Consider the following 27,359-nt stretch of genomic DNA (forward strand, 5'->3'; position numbering starts at 1 on the left):
AGTTTTCCATGTTTTACCATTTTTATAGGAGGAATTTTGTTGTTGTTCAGTTGCTAAGTCATGTCCGACTCTGCAACCCAGTGCACTGCAGCACAACACGCTTCCCTATCCTTCATTATCTCTTGGAGTTTGCTTAGATTCATGTCCACTGAGTCAGTGATAACATCTGACCATCTCGCCCTCTGCGTCCCTCTTCTCCTTTTGGCTTCAATCTTTCCGAGCATCATCGTCTTTTTCAATGAGTCGGCTCTTTGCATCAGGTAGCCAAAGTATTGGAAGAATACTATATTCTGCTATTATCATTGAATTACTTTCTATTCATTTCTTTCTGAGCTTGGTCTTCAGGAATCAGCTTCTGTAGCAACTAGACATGCACAAATTTAGTATCCCTGAGGGTCCTCATCCATCAGCAAACATACCATTCCCTACTCCCAGAAATGAGTTGACCAGGAACTTCACTGGGGTAACTTGACACTTGCTAACAGTAAAAGGTTCCCTATACTCCCTCATAGCATCATAAATCGTAGTAATTTCTGTCAACAGAGGCAGGTTCATCTAATTACACACTCTCTTCTTTTATGGAGAAAGAACCAAAGTTCAACAACTCCCAATTGGTCTCTGGTTACAAGCCAGGACAAATCATACAGAACAGACTTCCCGTGACATCTGTGTTTACTTTTAAGTGACATATTATCACAAACTCACCCTCTGGTATTTTCTGGAACTTTGAGTGCAAAACTTATTTATAATTCATTGATGAGGATATGCACATTTACTTTGACTACACTTTTTATTTGTGATGCACCGTTTCTCTAACAATGTCATATCATTAACTGATAATGAGGGATCTTTATTTCCCCATAATTCCCAACACTATCTTTAAAGTTCTCATTTCCTACATGAGGCCTTACATTTGGTCCCCAGATACCATTCCCAGTCATTGGTCAAAGCAGCAAGTTACATTCACATACTCATCCAAAGAAGGCATCTTTATTGAGTAAGGTAAATATCAACATAGAAGAAAAAAGTGACTAAATAAAGCATCAAATTCTGTCAGAATAATGCATGAACCAGCTTTGATCATAGCATTTATATGACAACTCTGGACAGTTCACTTAATTAGAATAGGAAGTGTAAATTACCTCTGGGAGAAAGTGAGTAGGAAAAGAAAGAAAAGTAATGTGGGTGACAAGGTAGCAACAGAAGACTAGAAGAACATACAAATAAGGAAGAGTGCAGAAAGTTCATTTATTGGTGACAGGGTATGTTTGAGCATATGCAGAATCTGAGAGGAATTAGAAAAGAGAGAGAATGAAAATAAATGTAGGTGAGGTTTTAGAGAAGCTGAGAGGGCATAAAATTAGTAGAAAAGATACAGTGATCAACACTGAATATAGCAAGGTCACTTCATCAAAAGGAGGAAAAGCGGTATGGAAGAGGGGAGGTAGATAAATGTAGGTCAGAACAGGACCTGAGTGAGCTCTTTGGCTACTTATTTTTTTCCTCTAAGGAGTATAAGGCAAGATCATATTTTGCCAATTAAAGAGCTAAGGGAAAGTGTTTCTGGAAAGGGATAAATATTCATAACCATTGCTCTAGGTAAGAAAGAAAACAGACCAGAAACCAGTGAAGAAGCTGAAGCTGCAGAGTGTCAAGCAGAGGTTAAAGATAGATTTATACTATCCTACTTCATACAAATACTTACTTGGTTTTCTCCAGCAACATCTGAGTGCCTGCAGTTGGAGAAGGAAAAATAGATTGTTGGCAACATGCAGATTTGGGGGTATAAACAATGGACTTGGGGTAAACAAACGGAAAAGGTCAGCAACTGGCAGATGAGTAAAAAGTAGTGGACCCGGTGCTCAGAGAAGGAAGTAAAACCAGGAGGAAGCTCATGATGAGTAGGAGAAAGTGTATGTGTGTGTGCCTGAGTGTGTGTGTGCATGTATGTGGGGGGAGAGAGAGGGAGATGGGCAGAAAGGAGGCAAATGACTGGCGGTCCTGCCAAACTGGAACAGTAGCTCTGGTGGGAGAAAGAAAACGAGAGAGCTGGAATGAAGAATGTCACTGTCCCAGTGTGAACTGTTAGATTTAGAGATTTCAGATACAGCAGTCTGGAGCTATATGCAAGCCCAAAGATTAGACTTGGAAGTAGGTTTCTAAAAACAAGGTGCTTTATTTAGTGTTTGATATGAAAGTTGACAGAAGTTTTAAAGGAATGGACATTTGTGAGCTGCGTGTCTGACAGATATTGAAGAATGATCTGGAGGTGAAAAGTCATGGCAACAAGGACTGGCAGAAGTTGCAGAAATTGCAAAAGAGGAGAGCTTTGCCTTTGGGGAGAAAACAGAGACCTGCATGAGCAACATGGAAAGGTAGGATGACACTTGGCCCAACTCACATGGGAGGCTGATGTGAAACAATGGGAAAATCCTTCATGGGTTATAAAATGTAATTTAAATTAAAGGTGCTATTATTACTATTTGTGTACAAAATTATATACAGACGTGGATATTGGAATCTATCCACATGCATACAAAATTACGTCTTGTATGCTATCAATACTACTTACTATTAAAATTTTAGCAACTCTTGTAATATCTAGAACTTTATCTTAACAGTTCTTCAAACATTTCCTATGCACGTTTCAGCATTTCCTCACCACAATCCTGGGAGGTAAATAGTAGATACAGTTATCCATGAATGTGAAAACTGAAGAGACAGCAAGTGATTTGGCTAAGGCCAAGTTTTGTTTGTTTGTTTTTTTATAAAAGAAAGTGAAGTTTTCTAACTCCCAAAGGTAATGAGAAAAAAAAATTTCTTTACCAGGTGTTCATTTGCGCCCTGCTTTCCCTATATGATAACATCTAGGATATATGCATACCCAACACCTCTCGGTTCTGTGTTTTTTTCTTAGCTACCATATACCAGTATATTAGAACTTTAAAGGCGCAAAGGTATTGAATTTGCAAGGTGATTCTATCTTCAACAGCCAATTTCCTTTCTGAGACTTTGCATATTTACCTGTTGATACAATTATTTTCCAAACTGTCTCTTGGTAGTGAAGACAAACCCATAATTCTGTGCCTTTGATGCTGTTCATCAAAAATGAACATAGAATAATTTTGCACTGATTTTCAGGAAAGTAGGATGCTATTCTCAACACAAATATCTACTATATCTAAACCATGAGTGTTTCAATACTAAAGGCTTCTTTTTACTCACTCTCAAAATAGATTTTTGAGTTGGAATTCTCCCTCTTAAATGATTATGCTTCAACAATAACTGTATTTTTGTGTTAATGATTGCCTAATGACTATTTCAAACTTTGTAGATCTTAGTTTCAAATATCTGCAAAATGTGTAATCTCCATGATTGATCGGATATGGGTTTTATAAAGTGTCTTGAATAGTACCTTAACTTGTTAAACATTCAGTAAAATAAGAGTGATTTTAATCAGCCATGATTTACTAGCATGCAATTCACTCTTGGAGTATTCTCTTCCTTTGTGTGAACTGTATCATTGCATTGACACCAATAGGAGGAAACAGACTAATTGTAACCTTGAATCAGACAGATTTGATCGACAGAGTGCCTGAAGAACTATGAATGGAGGTCGATGACATTATATAGGAGGCAGTGATTAAGATGATCCACAAGAAAAAGAAATGCAAAAAGGCAAAATGGTTGTCAGAGGAGGGCTTACAAATAGCTGTGAAAAGAAGAGAAGCAAAAGGCAAAGGAAAAAAGGAAAGATAGACCCATCTGAATGCAGAGTTCCAAAGAATAGCAAGGAGAAAAGAAAGCCTTCCTCCGTGATCAATGCAAACAAATAGAGGAAAACAATAGAATGGGAAAGACTAGAGATCTCTTCAAGAAAGTTAGGGATGCCAAGGGAACATTTCATGTAAGATGGGCACAATAATGGACAGAAGTGGTGTGGACCTAACAGAAGCAGAAGATATTAAGAAGAGGTGCAAGAATACAGAGAACTATACAAAAAAGATCTTCATGACCCAGATAATCACAGTAGTGTGATCACTCACGTAAAACTAGACATCCTGGAATGCAAAAGTCAAGTGGGCCTTAGGAAGCATCACTACAAACAAAGCTAGTGGAAGTAATGGAATTCCAGCTGAGCTATTTCAAATACTAAAAGATGATGCTGTGAAAATGCCACATTGAATATGCCAACAAATTTGGAAAACTCAGCAGTGGCCACAGGACTGGAAAATTTCAGTTTTCATTCCAATCCCAAAGAAAAGGCAATGCCAAAGAATGCTCAAACTACTGCATAATCGCACTCATCTCATACGCTAGTAAAGTCATGCTCAAAATTCTCCAAGCCAGGCTTCAGCAATATGAGAACCATGAACTTCCAGATGTTCAAGCAGGTTTTAGAAAAGGCAGAGGCACCAGAGATCCCTGATGCCCCCTCGCAATACCTACCATCTTATTTGGGTTTCTCTTACCTTGGGCGTGGGATATCTCTTCAGAGCTGCTGAGTCTTAGGTTGGGGCTTTTTGCCTTTTCGTAGGCTTTTCGCCTTTCTGCGGGGTTGCTTTCCCACAGTCTGCTTAGCTATCTCCCATCAGTGCCCTCAGATTGCCCTCTGGGTCTTCAGGCCCGGTCCTCTCTCTAAGCAATGCCGCCCACACCTCTCTGCCCAGTCTCCGCGTGCTATTGGGGGGTGCGGGCTTCTACACCGCTTCTCCACTGGGAGTTTCCTCTGGGCACTTAGTTTGTGGGTTTTAATTATTTATTTCTTTTTTCTCCTGGTTATGTGGCCCTCTGAGGTTCCAAGGCTCACCACAGACTCGCCCGTGAATGTTTCCAGGTGTTTGGAAACTTCTCTCTCTCTTTCTTTTTAGGCCTCCCTTCCCGGGACGGAGCTCCGTTCCTCCTTCTTTTGTCTCTCTTTTTATCTTTTATACTAATTCCTACCTCATTTCGAAGACAATGGGCTTCTTTTCTGGGTGCCTGATGTCCTCTGCCGGCATTCAGAAGTTTTTTGTGGGATTTACTCAATGTTCAAATGTTCTTTTGCTGATTTTGTGGGGGAGAAAGTGATCGCCCCATCCTATTCCTCCTCTGTACTCGAATTGTTGCTTTTGAACTGTGGTGTTGGAGAAGACTTGAGAGTCCCTTGGACTGCAAGGAGATCCTACCAGTCCATCCTAAAGGAGATCCGTTCTGAGTGTTCTTTGGAAGGACTGATGTTGAAGCTGAAACTCCAATACTTTGACCACCTGATGTGAAGACTGACTCATTGGAAAAGACCCTGATGCTGGGAAAGATTCAAGGCAGGAGGAGAAGGGGACGACAGAGAATGAGACAGTTGGATGACATCACCAAGTCTATGGACATGAGTTTGAGCAAGCTCTAGTTGGTGATGGACAGGGAAGCCTAGCATGCAGCAGTCCATGGGGTCGCAGAGTTGGACATGACTGAGCAACTGAACTGAACTGACTAAACCTTGAATCTGAAATCACAGTCTCACTGAGGAAAAAGTTTACAAACTAATTATTTAAAAAGCAAAACAGATAGGGAAAGATCTCCTTAAACAAGACATAAAAGTCTAGGACAAAGAGAAAATGCTTGGTAAATTTACCAACATGAAGAGTTCTTCAAAACACACCAGAAAGAAAATAAGAAGACGAATCACAAGGCAGGGCTTACATCAATGCAAACCCATGAATCTTGGTTAAGATACAAGTGATGGCAGGCAATGATCAGTAAACAGTTTTATAAGGAACTGTAGCTGGTATACTGCTTTTACTCAGGACATATTTTCTTCTTCCTTTTCAAAAAGAAAATATTCTGTTTTTGTTACTTCTCTAGTATTCCTCAGTTAGCTCCTCCTTTGGGCCTCAATGCAGGGCCACTCTTAGAATCCGCTGCTCCTTTCACCTCCCTGAGGACCAGTCTGGTGACTGTAATGTTGAGGGTCCTCAGATGATGGGTGGCATTACATTCTGAGGGAGGTAGAAACTATGCCTGAGGATGCCAATGGCTGGGATGGGGAGAGAGTGGGTGGTTTGAGGAAAAGAGGCAGAGAAAGCTAGTTTCAACCCAGGAACTTTGATGTTAAAATTCCCTTTGGAGTAGTTACATGCCTGACTAGATGAAAGCACTAGAAACAAGTAAACTGGTAGTGGTAGCCATCCTGAAAGTGAATACAGTGATACTTTGACAGACTAATTGCTTAACCAAGACCTCATGCCTGCCTATATCTAAGGAAGGGAAAGAGGCTTAAATAGATGCATTATGCAATGCCAATTGTTCTCACCAAATAAAACCTGGTGCAATAAATGACAAACAAGTAAAATAGGTTTAATAATGAGGAAACTATTTCTATGGCACCTTATCATGTATCAACTGCTGCCTTTAGATTGTTAGATTTTATTTCTCTGTGTGTAGGAGTGCTCAGTCATTCAGTCATGTCCGACTCTTGCTGACTCGATGGACTGTGGCCTGCCAGGCTCCTCTATCGATGGGATTTCCCAGGCAAGAATACTGGAGTGGGTTGCCATTTCCTGCTCCAGGGGATCTTCCTGATCCAGGAGTTAAAACTGAACCTCATACGTCTCCTTCATTGGCAGGCGGATTCTTTACTAATGTCTATTACTAGGTTGAAGCATGTGAAATTGCCAACAGTCAACCATCTTGACCTACAAATGGCCATTGGGCACAGTTCAGCCTGCATTTTATCTGCATTTTACAGATGAAGAAACAGAGCACTTAAGTAACTTTCCAGAAAGTCAAGCCTGGGCCCTGATCACTGAGCTTCTGTTTCTATAATCATTGTGAGCCACTGAAACGCACTGCCTCTCTACCACTCTGAATTAAAATGAAAGAAATGGTTTCTCTCAACCTAAAAATTCTATCCATGAATCTGTGCCACATCATTCCCAGTATCCATACACCAGTCTCTTCATGCCTTGCTATTTCTTTGAAATGAATCAGTGCTCACCTAGTCACTCAACTGGAAATCTCACAATAGAATTTTCTTTCTTTTTTAAATTTCTTTACCACTGGTGACTGCAGCCATGACATGAAAAGACAATGGCTCCTTGGAAGAAAAACTATGACAAATCTAGACAGTATAAAAAAAGAAGAGACATCACGTTGTCAACAAAGGCCCATATAGTCAAAGCTATGTTTTTCCAGTGGTCATGTACAGATATAAGAACTGGACCATGAAGAAGGCAGGGTGCCAAAGAATTGATGCTTTTGAGCTGTGGTGCTGGAAAAGATGCTTGAGAGTCCCTTGAACATCAAGGAGATCAAATCAGTCAATCCTAAAGGAAATCAACCCTGAATATTCATTGGAAGGAATGGTGCTTAAGCTAAAGCTCTAATACTTTGCCCACCTGATGCGAAGAGTTGACTCATTGGAAAAGACCCTGATGCTGGGCAAGATTGAGGGCAGGAGGAGAAGGGGGTGACAGAGGATGAGATGGTTGGATGGCATCACCGACTCAAGGGACATGAGTTTGAGCCGACTCTGGAAGGTAGTGGAGGACTAGGAAGCCTGGCATGCTATAGTCCACGGGGTCGCAAAGAGTCCGACACAAGTGAGCAACTGAACGACAACAAACCAGAACCCAAATGATATTTATTAAGCCTACCTCAGCAGGAGCCACAGAACCCTAGGGCTTGAGAGCTGGGAGGAACTTTGGAGATAGTCCAGTCATTTTCTAATACAGACATAGTCACTGAGTGAGCAGGGGGCAGAATCAGCTTAGACTCCTGAGCCCTGGTCTGCTCTTCTCTCCCCTCTCTTCTCACACCAGACTCAAATGTTATAGACCAGGGTCCCCAACCCCCCAGTCATGGACTGGTAACCGTCCATGGTCTGGTACCCATCCATGGTCCGTTAGGAACTGGGTTGCACAGCAGAGCTGAGGGGAAGACAAGCAAGAAAAGCTCCATCTGTACTTACAACTGCTCCCCACCACACACATTACTGCCTGAGGTCCACCTCGTCAGATCATTCTCACAGGAGCACAAACCCTACTGTGAACTACACATGGAAGGGGTCTAGGTTGCATGCTTCTTATGAGGGTTGAGTGCCTGATGATCTGGTTTTGCATTATGGTGAGTTGTATAATTATTTCATTATATATCACAATGTAATAATAGAATTAAAGTACACAAGAAATGAGTTGGCCTCCCTGATGGCTCAGTGGTAAAGAATCTGCCTGCGATGCAGGAGGTACAAGAGATGCATGTTCAATCCCTTGGTCAGGAAGATCCCCTGGAGAAGGAAATGACAAATCGCTCCAGTATTATTGCCTGAAAAATCCCATGGAGAGAGGAGCCTAGAAGGCTACAGACCAAGGTGTTGCAAAGAGTTGGAAATGACTGAATGACTGAGCACACCTGAATAACAACAGACTTAAAGTACACAATGAATGTAATGTGCATGAATCAACCTGATGCCATCCCATATCCCCAGTCTGTGGAAAAAAATTGTCTTCCATAAAACTGGTCCCTCGTGCCAGAAAAGCTGGGGGCCACTACTATAGATAATACCTCTTTGTTTCTCTGCAGGGCCCATGTAACTCTCTAACTCTCCCACATGACAATAGCTCAACTCATTGGGCTTTTAAATGGTTTACCTGTTTTAACTGTTTTAAATGGTTTACCTGTATTAACTCATGAGTCAGCACAACAATTTAGCAATACTTACTATTATAAACCTCATTTTACAAGTAGGAAATCAAGGCACAGAAAAATTAAAGTGATTTACCCTAGTTCACTTGGTTTGTAGACTAGTGCCAGAGGCCATGCCCCCTTCACCCAACCATATGCCCTCTGTCCTGTCCAAAGCACAGACTGACTTCTTTTGGGAAGCGGTTCCCAATTGTTGCCTCACTCTGTTGAAAGTCCTTTATCTGCCAAACTCTCTGAGCCCCCAGGAAACATCAGCTTATATGGAATTGGCTATTTATTTGTCTTTTGTCTACTGGTTTGCAAACAACTTAAAAATGTTGATTGAATTCATGAAAGAATGACAGGCCAACTAAATCTCTCTGTCTTTGATTTCTCCTTATTTCATCTATCTTCCAGTGGATAGGTTCCATGGAGGCTCATAAACCCTTTGTTTATCTTCCTTAAAAAACCAAAGATAAGCCTTTTGATTGTTGTTCCCTGAGTTTCGTGATGAACTCATCATGCTATTAAGACAGCAATTTTCTTTATCCATTGTCACTATTTCTCAGTTCAGTTCAGTTCAGTCGCTCAGTCGTGTTCAACTCTCCGCGACCCCATGAATCACAGCACGCCAGGCCTCCCTGTCCATCACCAACTCCCGGAGTTCACTCAAACTCATGTCCACAGAGTCGGTGATGCCATCCAGCCATCTCATTCTCCGTCGTCCCCTTCTCCTCCCGCCCCCAACCTTTCCCAGCATCAGAGTCTTTTCCAGTGAGTCAACTCGTCGCATGAGGTGGCCAAAGTATTGCAGTTTCAGCTTTAGCATCAGTCCCTCCAATGAACATCCAGGATTGATCTCCTTTAGAATGGACTGGTTGGATCTCCTTGCAGTATAAGGGACTCTCAAGAGTCTTCTCCAACACCACAGTTCAAAAGCATCGATTCTTCGGCGATCAGCCTTCTTCACAGTCCAACTCTCACATCCATACATGACCACGGGAAAAACCATTGCCTTGACTAGACGGACCTTGGTTGGCAAAGTAATGTCTCTGCTTTTTAATATACTATCAAGGTTGGTCATAACTTTCCTTCCAAGGAGCAAGCGTCTTTTAATTTCATGGCTGCAATCACCATCTGCAGTGATTTTGGAGCCCAAAAAAACAAAGTCTGACACTGTTTCCACTGTTTTTCCATCTATTTCCCATGAAGTGATGGGACCAGATGCCATGATCTTTGTTTTCTGAATGTTGAGCTTCAAACCAACCTTTTCACTCTCCTCTTTCACTTTCATCAAGAGGCTTTCTAGGGACCAAATTTGTTTTAATTTTTTTTTGCAATTTTAATTTTATTTTTTAATTTATCTATTTTAATTGGAGGCTAATTACTTTACATTATTGTATATATACATTTTATTGAAGTATAGTTGACATAATATTTCAAGTACACAGCAAGGTGATTTAGTTACACATACACACATATATTATTTTTCAGATTATGTCGCATTATTGATGATTGCAAGATATTGACTATAGTTCCTGGTGCTATACAGTAAATGTTTGCTGCTTGTTGCATATCTATTTTTTAAAAAATAAGAAATCTAGCATTCTATCCATACTAAGTCAAACAAGTAGAAACAAAACATCATAAATTTCTTAGGCAAAAATTCATAAGATTTCTAAAATATATATATTATACATGCTGATACACACACACACACAACAAAAGCTTTTCTACTATGCTTGACAAAGGTTTGAGAAAGAACATAAAAATAATAGAGATGATGAAATTGGAAAACATACACCAAATGAAATGGTGGCACTGAATATGAAATAGAAAAAGTGAAACGAACTACACAAAAGTAAAAGATCATCATATAGTCCAGTTGTTTTTAAACATGGTTGCTCTGGAGAAAAAAATATCTGGAGCTCTGGAGAAAAAAATAGCAATACCTGGGCATTTGTATTTATCAAAAAATTTCAAAATAATTCTGATATGCTTCTGAATTTTAAAAAGTGATTACAAGTTTTCTATTAAACTGTAATTTTGGAGATATAGAATTCTATTATTTTTCCATTGACCAATCACGATACAACAGTATTAAGTGAATAATAGTTACATGATCACAATAGTAAAAAATGTTTATCAGTTTTCATAATCAGTAGCCAGACAAAAAATAAACCCATAATGGGAACATTATTAACCTAACAATATGAAACACTTACATACAATTTGGGGGGTTAAGCTGAGTGATGCAGTAAGTGGGAATGCATACATGTACATGTTTTCCCTGCCCAGCCAGTTGGTGCATTGAATTTATTTACATTTAATGTAATTATCAATATGTATAATTTTATTACCACTTTCTTAATTCTTTTGGGCTTAATTTTGTATGGATTTTTCCTTCTCTTGTGTTTCCTGCCTAGAGAAGTTCCTTTAGCATTTGCTGTAAAGCTGGTTTGGTGGCACTGAATTCTCTTAACGTTTGTTTGTCTGGAAAGCTTTTGATATCTCTATTAAATCTGAATGAGAGTGTTGCTGGTAGAGTATTCTTGGTTGTAGTTTCTTCCCTTTCATCACTTTAAATATATCATACCATTCCCTTCTGGCTTGTAGAGTTTCTGTTGAGAAATCAGCTGATAACCTGATGGGAGATCTCTTATATATTATCTGTTGTTTTTCTCTTATTGCTTTTAATATTAATCTTTGTCTTTAATTTTTGTCAGCTTGATTACTGTGTGTCTTGGTGTGTTCCTCCTTGGGTTTATCCTCCCTGGGACTCTCTGTACTTCCTAGACTTGGTTGACAACAATTTTCTTTCCATGTTAGGGAAGTTTTCAGCTATTATGCTTTCAAATATTTTCTCAGGTTCTCTCTCTTCTCCTTCTGGGAACCCTATTATATGAATGTTGGTGCATTTAATGTTGTCCCAGAGGTGTCTTAGGCTGTCTTTTTTTCTTTTTCTCTATATTCTGTTCTGTGGCAGTGATTTCCACCATTCTATCCTCCAGGTCACTTATCCATTCTTCTGCCTCAGTTATTCTGCTATTGATTCCTTCTAGTATATTGTTCATCGCTGTTTGTTTGTTCTTTATTTTTTCTAGGTCTTTGGTAAATATTTCTTGCATCTTCTGCATTCTGTTTCTGACATCCTGGATAATCTTCACTATCATTATTCTGAGTTCTTTTTCTGAAAGGTGCCTATTGCCACTTCATTTTATTGTTTTTCTGGGGTTTTATATTGTTCCTTAATCTGGGACATAACTCTATGCTTTTTCATCCTGATTAACTTTCTCTAATGTGGTTTTTGTTCTAGCTGTGGGATTGTGGCTCTTCTTGCTTCTTCAATCTGCTCTCTAGTTAGGCTAAGAGGCTTCTGTAACATTCCAGAAGGGAGGGACTGGGTGGTGAAAACTGGATTTTGCTCCGGTGGGCAAAGCCTTGCTCAGTAAAGCTTTAATCAGAGTATAAAAAGGCCAGTGACAGATTGGAAGAAGGTATTCAAAACCCTTATGGCAGAAAGTGAAGAGGAACTAAAAAGCCTCTTGAGGAAAGTGAAAAAGGAGAGTGAAAAGGTTGGCTTGAAGCTCAACATTCAGAAAACGAAGATCATGGCATCTGGTCCCATCACTTCATGGGAAATAGATGGGGAAACAGTGGAAACAGTGTCAGACTTTATTTTGGGGGGCTCCAAAATCACTGCGGATGCTGATTGCAGCCATGAAATTAAAAGACGCTTACTCCTTGGAAGGAAAGTTATGACCAACCTAGATAGCATATTAAAAAGCAGAGACATTACTTTGCCAACAAAGGTCCGTCTAGTCAAGGCTATTGTTCTTCCAGTGGTCATGTATGGATGTGAGAGTTGGACTGTGAAGAAAGCTGATCGCTGAAGAATTGATGCTTTTGAACTGTGGTGCTGGAGAAGACTCTTGAGAGTCCCTTGGACTGCAAGGAGATCCAACCAGTCCATCCTAAAGGAGATCAATCCTGGGTGTTCATTGGAAGGACTGATGCTGAAGCTGAAACTCCAATACTTTGGCCACCTCATGCGATGAGTTGACTCACTGGAAAAGAGTCTGATGCTAGGAGGGATTGGGGGTGGGAGGAGATGGGGACGACAGAGAATGAGATGGCTGGATGGCATCACCGACTCGATGGACATGAGTTTGAGTGAAGTCTGGCAGTTGGTGATAGACAGGGAGGCCTGGTGTGCTGTGATTCATGGGGTCGCAAAGATTCGGACACGACTGAGCGACTGAACTGACCTGAATAAAAGAATTACATCCAAGATAGAAAAGTATATGTACAAATCATGAAAAAATTACCCAATAAATTATAAACCTGATAAACAAATGGGCAAAAACTTGGGCACATCTCAAGAAAAGATATCCAAATGGCCAGTATACAAAATGGTGCTCCACTGTCAGTCACCAGAAAAATATAAGCAAAAGTGCTATGTCATACAACTACTCTCCCACTGAAATGGATAAAATGAGAAAAAACAGTCAAAGGACACACGAAGAAATGTCAATTTGTATTGACAAATGGAATGAGTAGTACCTCTTGACTATGCTTCTGGGAGTATACACTGTAAAACCACTTTGGTAAACCCTTTGTCAGTTTTTATTAAAGCTCTCTACATAAATCAGTTCCATATGGAGGTATTCCCATCTGCAATTTCTACATTTGTTCAACAAAAGACATTCATAAGAAAGTTCCTAGTAGCACTATTCCCAAGAACTCTATAGTGGAAACTACCCAACTTTTCATCAACCGTAGAAGATAAATTAAATGTGGTATATTCACATACGGAATAATAGACAGCAATGTGAATGAATATACAAAGCCCTGAAAGAATCTTACAAACATAACATTGAGTGAATAAGCTGGACACAAAATAATATACACTGTATTTTACTTATATATAAAACTCCAAAAATGAGCAAAACTAATCTATCTTTGAATCTAGCTAATCAATGACTTGGGCTCCCCTGGTGACTTAGTTGATAAAGAATCCACCTGAAAAGCAGGAGAGGTGGATTCGATCCCTGTATCAGGAAGATCCCCTGGAGAAGGAAATGGCAACTCACTTCAGTATTCTTGCCTAGGAATCATACGGACAGAGGAGCCTGGCAGGTCACAGTCCATAGGGTCAAAAGAGTCAGACACAATTTAGTGACTCAGTTCCATAGTGACTAAACCACCACCACCCACAAATCAATGACACAGAGGTCAGTATAATAGTCATTTTGGGGGGCAATAGGTAATGACAGTATGGCAGTGTGTGGAAAGCCGGTCGTGTTTTTCTTTATAATCCGGAAGCTGAAATCTGAGAGCTACTTGCTCTATTTATGACACATTCACTGTTTATACCTCATAAAAAAGTTAAAAACACATGAGAAGAAACTCTTGAAGAAAATAATTATTACCTATGTTCATTATTTGGAAAAGGCAATGGCAACCCACTCCAGTACTCTTGCCTGGAAAATCCTATGGATGGAGGAGCCTGGTAGGCTGCAGTTCATGGGGTCGCTAAGAATCGGACACGATTGGGCGACTTCATTTTCACTTTTCACTTTCATGTATTGGAGAAGGAAATGGCAACCCACTCCAGTGTTCTTGCCTGGAGAATCCCAGGGATGGGGGAGCCTGGTGGGCTGCCGTCTATGGGGTCGCACAGAGTTGGAGACAACTGAAGCAACTTAGCAGCAGCAGCAGCAGCATGTTCATTGTTAATCCGTATCTAAAATGTATAATTTTGGAGTGTTCATTTCTTCTTCTGTTTTTGTTTTTGGTTTCGGTTTCATGTTGTTTGTTCTTGTTTGCTTTTTGTGGAGTTTTTGTTTTGTCTGAGTAACACTGAAGTGCCTTGTAGATAGAGTTTCATCACCACATTCCATTGTGGTAAGGAAGAATCAAGTACTAGTTTCCTGGGTGTTGTGGGTTGAATTGTGTTCTCCAAAATTCAAATGTTAAAATCCTCAACTGTAGTATCTCAGATTGTGACATAATTTAGAAATAGGATTATCATAGAGGTAACTTATTAGAATGAAACCATACTGAAGTACAATGGGTCCCTAATCCAATATGACTGCCTAATAAAAAAGGAAGTTTGGACACACAGACATACCTGAGAGAAGGGGATGTGAAGATACAGAGAGAAGATGGCATCTACAAGCCAAGAAGAGGCGTAAAACAGTTGTTTCTCTCATAGCCTTGGGAAGGAACCAAACTTTCAACATCTTGCTTTTTCAAGTCTCCAGATTTCTGAGATGCAAGAAGGACAGGTGATGCTCAAACTGCTTCTGCATTAGGGAGGCCTACCACCCATATGTATTCCAACTAGCATCTCACACACTTTGAAAGGCTGCTCTAGGGAATGGGGAGCAGCAGAGGGTTTAGGCAAGGGAATGACATGATCCTTTTTCTGTTTTGGAACAATGGAACATTCTGGATTGTGTGACACACTGAAAATGGATCAAGAAAACCTAAGCATCCAAAACAACTCTATGGTCCTTGTGAGAAATCCTCAGAAGGGATCTTTCCTGAGTCTGGAGGTCTTCAAGGAGGTAAAATGGTCACTTGATTGTTCCTAAGGCAGTGGTTCCCCATCTTGCTTTGATTATGACCCCTTTGAAAATCTGGTGAAAACTATAAATGTCCCCATCAGACAAATACCCTCATCCACATTTAAGAGTATGGTGTTGCTGGTTTAGTCGCTAAGTTGTGTCTGACTCTTGGAACCCCATGGTCTGTAGCCTGCCAACTCCTCTGTCCATGGGATTCTCCAGGGAAGAATACTGGAGTGGGTTGCCATTTCCTTTTCCAGGGGATCTTCCCAACCCAGGAATTGAACCCAGGTCTCCCGCATTGCAGGCAGATTCTTTACCAACTGAACTATGAGGGAAGCACTTAAGAGTATAGGTGAGAATTTTTTCAAACAGAGGATTGGTTTTTTATCTCACTTGTAGAAATAAAGTTGGATGGCTGAAGGTAATGGGGTGTCCACATGTCATCAGACAGGAAGTCAGTGCCTAACTACTGGCCCTATACCAAGACTCAAAGGTATCATTCTGAAACTATAACTTGCCCACATTGGTTGTTTCTGCTCTTCCATTTCTTTTTTCCACTATGATTAGTAGTTAACTACTTAAAACACAAAGAGATTGTGTATCTATCTTAAAGGGCAGAAAGGAAAGGAGGAAGCATGAAGACTGATCTCCATCCATGGCAGTTTGGGGAAAGAGTAAGTGACTAAGAGGAAGGTGACACAGGCTAGTTAATCCTCAGGACTTACAGTGGATGCAGGAGAACACTGTTCCTTGGGGAGAATTTTCATTATCTTTCCTGTGGACTTTAATTCATTTTAATTACATTTCCCATCACTCCCTTCTTGGTGTTAACTGCTCAAGGTCATGGGAAGCTAAATCATTTGCTGAAGCTGGTTAGGAGGGGAAAGAACAGGAAATAAAAATATATGAGTATCTCATATTTTTACACTGAGGGTCTTTGTGGAAAGATTTCACAAACTCCAAAGTTTTAACTGGCTAAAAAATGTTCAATGAATAGAGGGCACTAAAGCTTAATGGCAGGTACTATAACTTGTTCACCACTATATTTGCAGAGCCTAATACCCAATCTGACACATGGTAGATGATCAGAAAACTGAATGAACAAATAAATAGAATAGAATAATCATGGAATTTGCAGTCATAAGATCTGGATAATATTCTACACTTATTCATTAAATAGATATGTGACAAGTCACTTCAGGTCTTTGGGACTGGCTTGTTCTTTACTATAAAATGACAGATTTAGATCAAATATAGATACAGTACTTGAACATTCTACAACTTAGAATATGAATAGAGTTAGTTAAGGCAAAGCCGTTTGCTCACCATTATGTATGGTAGATTAGATGGCATATGTGCTAACATATAGTATGTCTAAGAGTTCAGGGGAAGGCTAATTTGAGAAAGTTTCACTGTCTGAAAAGAAACTGAGACCTAAATTTACCTAAAGTGCAATCCGGTGATCAGCAGTGCACTCAGTGGCACTTGCATAACCACTGCTTCAGGCGGGACTGGACCAAAATACTAAGAAGAAAAGAAAGAAGTAATGTCGAAATTCTAGTAAGGAGAGAGGTTTGACAAGTCCAGGTTACTGAGAAAGAAGGAAACTGCTCAGTTCAAGAACTATTAACTCTTTCAAACTCTCCTGCAGCTTGGAGAAGTTTTGTAAGCAGATCTTAATGTTCTCAAAGCATTTTGGTGAGACAATAAGAGTCCATCCTTCAGAAGACACAGTTATCTTCAGAACAGATATGTTCTGAAGGTCTTGTGTAAATAAAACACAATGGAAATGAGTCAATTGAGAATGAAACAACAGTTACAGCATAACAGAACTAAAAATACACAGAGTGACATAAAGTTAATTTCATTAATATTTATCAGGGTATCTTATTTACATTTATGTTTCATATGGAATTAACTGGACAATTTCTCTCCTCCTAAGTCACTTCAGTCGTGTCCGACTCTGTGTGACCCCATAGACAGAAGCCCACCAGGCTCCCCCGTCCCTGGGATTCTCCAGGCAAGAACACTGGAGTGGGTTGCCATTTCCTTCTCCAATGCATGAAAGTGAAAAGTGAAAGTGAAGTCGCTCAGTCGTGTCCGACCCTTAGCGACCCCATGGACTGCAGCCTACCAGGCTCCTCCATCCATGGGATTTTCTAGGCAATAGTACTGGAGTGGCTTGCCATTGCCTTCTCCGGGACAATTTCTCTTAAGTTTTAGATAAATAGTTCCATTTTTATTAAATAAGTATTATCTGTCTCTAAAATACTTTTATTATTGAATAAAATTATGCTATTACCAACACACTATTTAGTATAAATGTTCTTTCTTGAAAACAATAGTGAAAAAACTTTAATACATGCACATGTAGTGAATTGTGATACACAGTTGCTTTTGTTCAGGTTATCAAATTCTTCTGGGCAGATTATTCCCATTTCTTAGCAATACTGGAGAATCTAATTCTGTTTGAAATGCTTTAGTGGTTTTAAATATATTGGGCCCAGACACATAATATAATGGTCTTCCTAATTTCCAACTATCTTGCCTTCAAAAATACTGGGAATTTGCACTGACTTTTGTGGAATGTGTCCTCTCACTGACCTGTGATAAATAAAGCACCATTTTTCTGAAATGATCTAAAATGTGGAGCATTTTCACAATGACTTTTTCTCATTTCTTGGCTCAGAAAATATTATTCTTGCCTCCTGTGGTCATCCTGTTATTCACTAGCGAATGTTACTGAGCCACCATCTCCACTGAGGTGGATGGGTGGGTAAGTGGATAGGAGAGGTGAGAGTTTTGCCTTTTCTACACAGATTCACAAGGCAGAGCTTCTTGTCCTTCCCTCAAGTGTGTGCTTCAACAATTGGGGGCCATCCCTGGAGGCTCTTGGGAAGTTAAAACGCATTAGAAAACATGTCCAAAAGCCAGAGGAGACGCATTGCCAGCTGCTGCTAGAAAGGGCTTTTGCGGGACTTCAGAGGTAAAGGATACAGAACTGTCTAGGAGTTTTAAAATAAACCATGACTAAAACAATAGATATATGCTATTCTTAGTGTCTCTCGATTAAAGTAACAAGATTTTTTTCACTGTCTACTTAATCACATTGTTGGTTCCATAAAGAAATATATATTAAAAAAAAAAAAGAAATATATATTATTTTTGCTTTGATACAGCGTTGACTTAAGTGGAAAAATTGGCTGTTGAATGAAGATCTCACCTGAAACCAATCCTTTTTCTAAAGACAGGTCTCTGAATTAGTCATGCAAAGTACCCTGATGAATGTGGCTGGCAAGATACCCCGTATTTCATCCTATTTGATTGATTTTCCTGGAATACGGACCTCTGGATAGACTCTGTGACCACACTGACAGATCTAAGTACAAGCCTCCATCTCCATCTTCTGTTTCTAAGTCCCACAGAAGCAACTGTACCAGCTGTTCTCACATCTGTACCTGTGCTGTGCTGGTTATGTATGTATGAAGGTACCTGGGAGTCTTGTAACAAAACTCCTTACTCAATAGGTACAGGGTATGGATAATGAAAGGTATAGTTGTCATCCCAAACTTAAGACTGTTACCCTTAAACCATCACTCTTCACAAAAAGGATGCATTAATAAAATATAAATTTGCTTTACTGAAATAAAAATCAAAGGTGACTACTCACAGGAAACCCATGCTTAGCGGCAGCAGACTTCAACAACTAAGTAATACCGGGATTAATTACCCCCTAAGCCTGGCGTGCTGTGATTCATGGGGTCGCGGAGAGTCAGACACGACTGAGCGACTGAACTGAACTGAACTGAACTGAAACTTCTCAGACACTGGGTATGTTTATCTGACAGCTCATCCTTTACATATGAGTTTAAATGAGTAACTTTCAAAAGCTATCACCTCAAAACTATCTTCTGCTCTTTACATTGGCAGGTGACACTATCTATACTGTTGTTCAGTCACTAAGTTGTGTCCAACTCTTTGTGACCCCATGAACTGCAGCACGCCAAGCTTCCCTATCCTTCACTATCTCCCAGAGTTTGCTCAAATTCATGTCCACTGAGTCAGTAATGCTATCTCACCATCTCCACCTCTGCTGCCCTCTTCTTTTGCTTCAATCTTTCCCAGAATCAGGGCCTTTTCCAATGACTAGCTATACTAGTCATACACAATAAATGACATTGTCATGACTCCAATGACAATAATGTTTGAGGAGCTTCTAGTCCATCAATTTACCTATTTGTATTTCTAGCTTTGACATACTGAAATGTTTGAATCCTCCGAAAACGTATATGTTGAAATCTAGTCTCTAACCTTATGGTATTTGAAGGTGGGGTCTCTGGGAAGTCATTAGGTCATGAAGGGAGAACTCTGGTGAATGAGACTAGTGCCCTTATAAAAGAGACTCCTAAGAACTCCCTTGTGAAGTTCCACAATGTGAAGTTACAATGGAAAGAAGGACATTTGTGAACCAGGAAGTGGTCCTCACCAGACATCACATCTATTAGTGCCTTCATCTTGGACCACTACCACTAGCCTCCATAACTGTAAGAAAACAGGTTTTCGTGGTTATTTATAAGCAACCCATTCTATGGTACTTTATTATAGCAGCCTGAACTGACTACCCCCTAATATATAAAAGAAGTCTATTAAAATTTTCACAGCCAATGAGTTAATAGCCTAGAGTAGGGGCTGACAAATATTTTACGTAAAGGGTCGGATGGTAAATATATTAGGCTTTGCAGATCACAACTACTTATTATGTGGAGCACCAAAGCGGCTGCAATAGGATAACAGGAGGAATTAGTGCATGGCACTGGCTGATTTCCAATAAAACTTTATTTATGGACACTAAAATGTGAACTTATGAAATCTTTCATGTGCCATGGAACATTATTTTTGCTTTTTTAAAAACCATTTAAAAACATAAACACAATTCTTAGTTCAATAGATATAGTAAAATAGGCAGGAGCCAAAATTGGCCCTCGAGTCACTGTTTGCGGACCCCTTGGCTAGAGCTCTGAGTGGATGAAGCCCTGGCCAGAATCCATAGCTGTGTGAACTTGTTTCTTCTGTTCTGCTCTGTTGGTTATTCTTTGGTCATAAATTGCACTTCTGCCTCCAGCCCATCACCATGCAAATACACTGGGAAGCAGGAACAAAGATGAATGAGATTCACTGCAAAATCACTGTTCCTGCAGACATCCTATGTGTTCACACTGTGTACCCTGTTGGGGATATACTACAAACATCAACTAAGGCTCAGAGCTACCATGGGCCATGAGAGGCCCTTCCCCACTGTCTAAGCATCAGCTTCCTCACGGGTACATCTAAACTTGACAGAATGTACCCTCAAGAGGTCCTGCATAGCCTGGCCAGGAAAATAGAAATCAAACTTTTTAAAATCGTTTTTAGTCACGCTGCAGATCTTGCTTGTGAATATCATTTTATCACTGATTCATACAGTGGAATTGTTTTCATCATCAATTTTGAGCTTATTAACAGAGTCAATTCAATTCTGGTCTTCTGCTTTCTTCCAACTAAGTTGCATGAAAGATATAAGAGAAGTCGATGGTTAATAGAAAGCTGTGGATGTTAAGAGGTTTAATCTATTAATATAGGGCAGCATTTCCCAAAGCGTGTAAGGCTAATGCTGACTCTGTCAGATGTTCTGCCAAAAAAAGCATTTCAAGGTCAAATAAGTTTAGGAAATGTGGCATAAAATAACTCTTCTTTCTTGATGATTCTTGAAGTGCATTATTAGTGTATTAAAGGCTCGGAGGACTCCTACAATAAAACTGCTTAATTGGGTTAAATTGTTCCTTACACTTACACGATCAGGAAGCTTTTCTTTTTCTTTACTGGACTATTATTAACATCCCAAGAAACTAATGATCCATAGACTACATTTCTGGGAAACATTGATACAGAAAAGGTGGAAGAATGGAAAGCTTCTAAGCAAGGGTGTAAGTTATGCTATAGAGCAATCACTTTCATAAGGATCAGGCCTTTCTGACTGGGTTTTTGTCATTTTAGACTATCCCATATGCTATACATGTGTTCAAGTCAGAAAAGCAATAGTCATATTTGTTGTGGTGGTAACCTCTTACAAAATTATAAAGTGTGTGCACATTTCATAAATAATCTCAATATTACAAAGGATAATATGAAAAATATATTATTTTCTTCTCTCTCACCCCATTTCCAACAGCCTGGCATATTTTTCAGAGGTACCAGGCAGTGTTATCAGTTTCCATGTCACTTTTCAGTTCTTCTGTGAAAACTCTAAATTCTGTGCCTCAGGGACAACAGTTTTGAGTTGTAAAACTCAGTAGTATCTACTGAAGGAATTTCTCCTTACACTTCTTTCCTCTGCCACCTTTCATCGCCAGTCTTTCACCAAGGTCTATCAATTCGACTTGTGAAATGCACTTCAAGTGTGCCCACTTCTCTCCACTTCCCATCAGCACAGTCGCTGGCTGTGTCCTAACTGTATTCTACTTTTCATTCTTGATCCTGCTAGTCCATTCTCCTTATTGCAGCTACAAAGTTATCCTTAAAATGTAAATTACCCTCTGGCTTCAAAGTCTTCAAAGGTTTCTCATTAAAATAAAATTCACAATCTTTATCAAGATCTGTGACGATCTGCATGACCAGGCTCCTGCCTACCCAACCCCGCAACACACACACACACACACACACACACACACACACACACTCTCTCTCTCACACTCATGTCCAGTCTCTCAGAAACTCCCTTTTCCAATACACGTGCCTTCTTTTTATCCCTTGAACACTTCCAAGCTTTTCTTCTCTTTACAGATTTCCTACTTGCTATTTCCTCTACCTAAATTGCTTTTCCCTCCTTTTTTCCTTTTTGCCAAGTGAATCCCTGTGCCTCCTTCAAATATCAATTTAAATCTTTCCTTTTCAGAGACCTTCACAGAGCACCAAATCTGAATCAGCCCATTTTTTCCACAGCCCCTTGTTCTTCTCCATACTACTTCTAACAATGTGTTATTATATATTTATTTTTTAATGTCTACAAGATCCAAAAGATCTTACACATCTGCTTTATTCCACACTAAATGCAGGAAAATTGTCATTTGTGTCTGGTCACAGAATGGGCTTAATAATTACATATTACATAATTAAAACTAGCCAGTGGAAAGTTCTTTTTATCTCCCGACTTTTTATGTGAAACCTTACACCCTTTCAGTTTTCCACTTTTTGCACACTTATCGTCCAAAAGCCTCATTCATTCATCTCTATCAGAAGGGGAACTTTAAGGACCAACTCATGTAACTCTTCTCTTAAGCTTCACCAACCAGTTTGGTTTACTTTACTCCCTTCTTAGGAACTTACTGTATTTATTTTCTGTAGCCTTCATTTGGTGCCTAATCTCATGTTGACTTGTAACAACTTATCAGGTGTGTTAATTAACAACTTATATTTACGTATGCGGTCTTTCCAATGATGTCATAAATCTATGGAGTACAGGACTTGTTACTTTATACTCTAAAGTTCACAGCATGCCTCTGCACAGAGTAGCTGAATGAAAGTCCCTATCCACCGTCTTTTAATGCCTCAACTTTAAAACTTTAACATGGAAGACTGACCCATTTCCTTTCAGTTTATTTTCTTTCTCAACCCTGTGTGTTGCCATTTCCTTTCTTTCAGAAAGGACCCATTTCCTTTCAGTCTATTTCTTCCTCAACCAGTGTGTTGCCATCATGTTGGGAATGAAAGCTGTGGTAAGGACAAGTTCTGAGGTCAGAGGGAAGTAACCAAGGGAGGAATGTGGGGACGGAGGACTTGCCCAGGGTTTCTCAGTTCCTCCCGCAGTGGTACAGGAAGTGAAGACAACCTGCTAAGTGACTAGCGTACTTTACATTGCCAGGTATCTCCCAGAACATTTAAAAAGAGTGCTTTGCTCAAGGTTTTGAAAATATGAGCATCTAAAAGTTAAATGAGGCAGAAAGGATTACCTTCTCAAAAAAAATTCAATCCTTGACTCAGTTTTTCATTGTTCAATTTGAATGAACTTTCCCCAAATATCAATTTAATTCTCGAAGTCTTTTTGGGATCCAGAAAGGTATTCTGTACTTTTAGTTGCCAATTCCAATCTTGCTCAAATAATTATTTTTAAGGAACACTTAAAATACTAAAAATCATAGCTACTTTTTGTTTTATTTTCTTCTTCCACCAAAATATAATGGTTATAAAAGTTCTGTAACCCTTTTGATGTACTTAACCAGATTTTCTCAAGCTACTTCTGAAACATGGAGTAGAAAAGTAAGTCTGTAATAATACCATCTTTATTAGTATACAACTGTTCAAGATAAATAGACAGTTTAACACTTACTAGCTCTTTTTACCTGTATGTTTTCACAACAACCTGTTAAGATGATTACAGTAGTAGATGTTGTCTGTTATATTTATTTTATCAATGAGAAAACTGTGTGTAGAAGCACTTAGTGACAGAAGCATGTGGCAGTTAACTTTCAGATTGTATCAGAGAATTCACCCGCCACATAGGATTGCTGAGACAGTGCTGTTATTCAGGAAGTAACAGAATAGGCTTATGAACCTGGGCTCAGCACTGGCTACAGAATTTGTAGGGTCTAGTATAAGATGGGAGAAGGCAATGGCACCCCACTCCAGTACTCTTGCCTGGAAAATCCATGGACGGAGGAGCCTGGAAGGCTGAGGGTGGGACACGACTGAGCAACTTCACTTTCACTTTTCACTTTCATGCGTTGGAGAAGGAAATGGCAACCCACTCCAGTGTTCTTGCCTGGAGAATCCCAGGGACGGGGGAGCCTGGTGGGCTGCCGTCTATGGGGTCGCACAGAGTCGGACATGACTGAAGTAACTTAGCAGCAGCAGCAGCAGCAGTATAAGATAAAAACTTGGAGCTCCTGTTTAAAAATTACTAAGACAGCTGACAGTGACCGCAGAACATTAAACCGAGTATGGGGCCCTTCTATGTACGGGGCCCTTCAACTGGACCCTGTGAGCTGGCCTAGCCTAAGGTCTCCGGACCTCTATCATCTGGGTGACTGGGTATCCAAGAGGCTGTGACCTCCTGAAATTGTAGATAAAATTCTGTGCTAATACGCCTAAGTTTATTTTTCATATTTTGTAGCTTTTATCAGATCCTTAAGTGCTCTGTTAAGAAAATAAAATAAAGCATTAAGAATTCCTCTTCAAGAGTAATGAATGTTCTCAAAGAGACCAAACGCAGTGTCACAAGAGACTGGCAGAGGCAGCATGCTGGTGTCAATGTACACCAATGTTCCTTCAGAGGCTGTGTTTGTTCATGCGTTAGTTTTCATAGGCACACAAGTATTAACACAAAGACAAAGAGTCCTTAGGGCTGATTGCATTTTCAGACGATAGTAAAGCAAATAATGAGACATTCAAGGTGACGTTGAGACGTTCAAGACGACTTTCTTCACAAACCGCAAAGTGATACCCAAACATGACCCTGATATGAAGTATTTTATTTATTTTCACCACTTTAACAGAAGCTTCTCCCTCTTCTGCAAATAGATGTCACACTCCCTCTTTTAAGGAGAAATGTCTCACTGTAAGATTTACCAACTCATGCTGATTTATATCAATTTTATAGATAACTATAACTCAGAAATAGGAGTAAGGTAGGAATTTGTTAACAGAACAGGTGTAGAAGATGCTCTCAGAAAAGGGAAAAGAGTACCCTAAAGACCTGTACCCTGAGAAATACAACAGAAGAAATGCTGTGAGTCTTGAGTCTGTCTGGCTGGTAAAAACCGATCCCATCTCCTAGAAGATTCACACACAAATAGCCCTTAAAATGGATTTTGCTTTAAGACATGCTCCTTCCGTTTGAGTGGCTGACTTAAAACTGTATTTAGTCTCTTTGCCCTTTTCCATTAAATATGCTCCTCAGCCAAATCTCCAACTCATCTGAATAGGGATACAGAGAGATGGGTAATTGAAACCTAAGGGTAATTCTCAAATTTCCATTGGAACAGTGTATCAAACATTTCTTGATGCGGCCTCTAACAAGTAGGAAAACACGATTCACTTGAGATTTTGGTCACTCTGCTGTCCCCACTCTGGTCCCTGTTCATGTCACAATGGGGCAATACATAATTCAACCAGCCGCCAAAGCACTGGCAGGTCCAGAAAGAATCTTGGTTGCTCACACCTAGTAGTCCATCCATGGAAGAATAAGTGTTCATAATTCTACCCATCCCGAGAGGTAAAAGAGTAGGAGGCTGGCAGGTGGGATGTTTTTCTAGGGTTTCTAGGAGGAAGATGGTCATTTAGTCTTTTAATTGCAGGGAATTGCCCCGCAGGTTATCGTACTCGCCAAGGGTGAGTGAGCAGCATCCCTCAAGTCCATCTGCACCTGTGGTAATCTTCTGGTACCCGCTTACCTGCTCTCTCCAAGACGCCCAGGCCCAGCATGAAGAGGTGGAACACACCTGATGGTGTAAGACGCCGCCCAGGCCCATTGCGGTCTAGGGGTCGGTAAGCGGCGAGGCCCGAGTAGGAGGATTCATAAGGCCACAGCCCGGGGTAGGGCTCGGAGTCGGGAAGCGCGCCCCGACTCGTCTGGCGCGCAGAGAGGGCAGCCGCCGCGCCCCACGTGGCCTGCTCTCTCCAGGAACAGCCCGGGGGGCCGAGGAGGCCTCCGCGAGACCTGGTCGGTGCCTCTGCCCCATGGGCCCGCGGCCACGGCACGACTCCTGCGTTAACCCAACCGTGCCCTTCCCGTCGCGCGCCCTTCCCGCCCCCGCGCGCCCCACCTCGGCTGGTGATGCCGGCGCCCGGCGCGCCTAACCCGTTGGCGGTTGACTGCGGACTGCGAGGGCAGCTCCAGGGCAGAGCCGCGGAAATCCCTCATCTCCCGCCTGGCCCTGCGCCCACCCTTCCTCGGGGCCTCGAGGCCGCCCCGCCCTCGCTTTCGACCCCGCCGCGCCCTGCCTGCGGGCCACCCCGGCCGGCTCTCGCCGGCGGAGGCGTGGGCGCTGGCGCGGCCGGGCTGCGACCCCGAGTACCTGCTCCTCCGGCGCGGGGGGGTGCTCAACTAGTGGACCTCGAAATCCCAGTCCTTCCCCGGGGCTCCGGGAAGTGCTCCAGTCTCAAGGAAGCTGCTCTCGTCTTTTGGCTCCCAAACGTGACACTCTATATATCCGGCTCGGAGACGGGGTGTGGGGCGGGAGGAAACCACCCTCCCTCCGACCTTCCCCGCGGCCACCGCGGCCTGGGCGTCGGGCGCGGAGCCGGCGGCTGCTTCTACCCGGGGCGGGAGGAGGGCGAGGGGCTGGCGAGGGCCCTACAGGCCGCCGGGCGACCTCATGGTGGGCAGGGCGGCAGTGCGCGCAGGCCCGCCCCGCAGCTTCCATTCATTCAGCGCCGAGCAGATCCGCTCGCTATTACTCCCGGGTAGGATTTTTTTCCCTCTTTTTTTTTTTTTTTTTTTTAATCGGTGGGTGAGGCGAGGAGAGGGAACAGGAAAAGGCGCCCCTCTCTGGTCTGGAAAAGAAGGGAGCTCCCACATCTTGAAAGGGGGTGGGGGGGTGGGAGAAAGGGGAGGAGGAGAGAGAGAGCAGGAAGGGAGAGACGGAGACAGAAGGAGACAGAGGGTCAGAGGTTCTATTGTGAACGCTTGGAGGACGCACCTTTCCCCCACCCACCCTAGCAGAAGAGGCAGCCAAATATGCGAGTGTACTCAGCTTGTCCGTACTGCACGCCCAGTGGGAGGGATGCTCTTTTATCGGCTCCAAACTCTACGGAGGCGCCTGGCAATGACCGATCAGCGTAGTGTCCTTTTAAAAATCCAGGAGGGGCTGGATTCACGGAGCTCCTCGTGCTGGGCGGAGGCACGGTTCACTCTTGCTTGGGGTGCGGAGGGCAGAAAGCAGGCTCTATCTGCGTCAGGTGGGAGTAGGTAGGTGGATAGGAGACTAGAGAGGATCAGAGATGGGGCTGCAAAAACGCAGCCGGTCAGCTTTGCTCTGCAGCACTTGAGAGAGGTTTTGTTCATAAGCCTAGTAGCTTGGGGGAGGGGACGGCGGGAGATTTGGTTTGGTCTCCGATACAGTTTGAAAGGAAAAACTGGAGCCTTCATCAGGG

The 27,359-nt window shown here is 41.5% G+C and overlaps 1 protein-coding gene across 2 annotated transcripts in view; it reads right to left on the reverse strand.

The window, feature by feature from the left end:
• Positions 1-26,599, reverse strand: part of FAR2 (fatty acyl-CoA reductase 2) — a 193,375-nt gene extending 166,776 nt beyond the window's left edge. Inside the window, exon 1 of one of the 2 annotated variants that reach the window (XM_055394128.2) lies at positions 26,282-26,599. The gene's annotated coding sequence lies outside the window, so the exon portion shown is untranslated. Of the gene's footprint in view, positions 1-25,657; positions 25,964-26,281 lie in introns of those variants that run through there. The other variant, XM_055394129.2, reaches the window with a different exon arrangement.
• Between the last annotated feature and the right edge of the window lie 760 nt (positions 26,600-27,359).

Source organism: Moschus berezovskii, chromosome 6 (genome assembly GCF_049115385.1).
Source record: "Moschus berezovskii isolate FMDL1 chromosome 6, NW_MosBer_1.0, whole genome shotgun sequence".
Lineage (NCBI taxonomy): Eukaryota > Metazoa > Chordata > Mammalia > Artiodactyla > Moschidae > Moschus > Moschus berezovskii.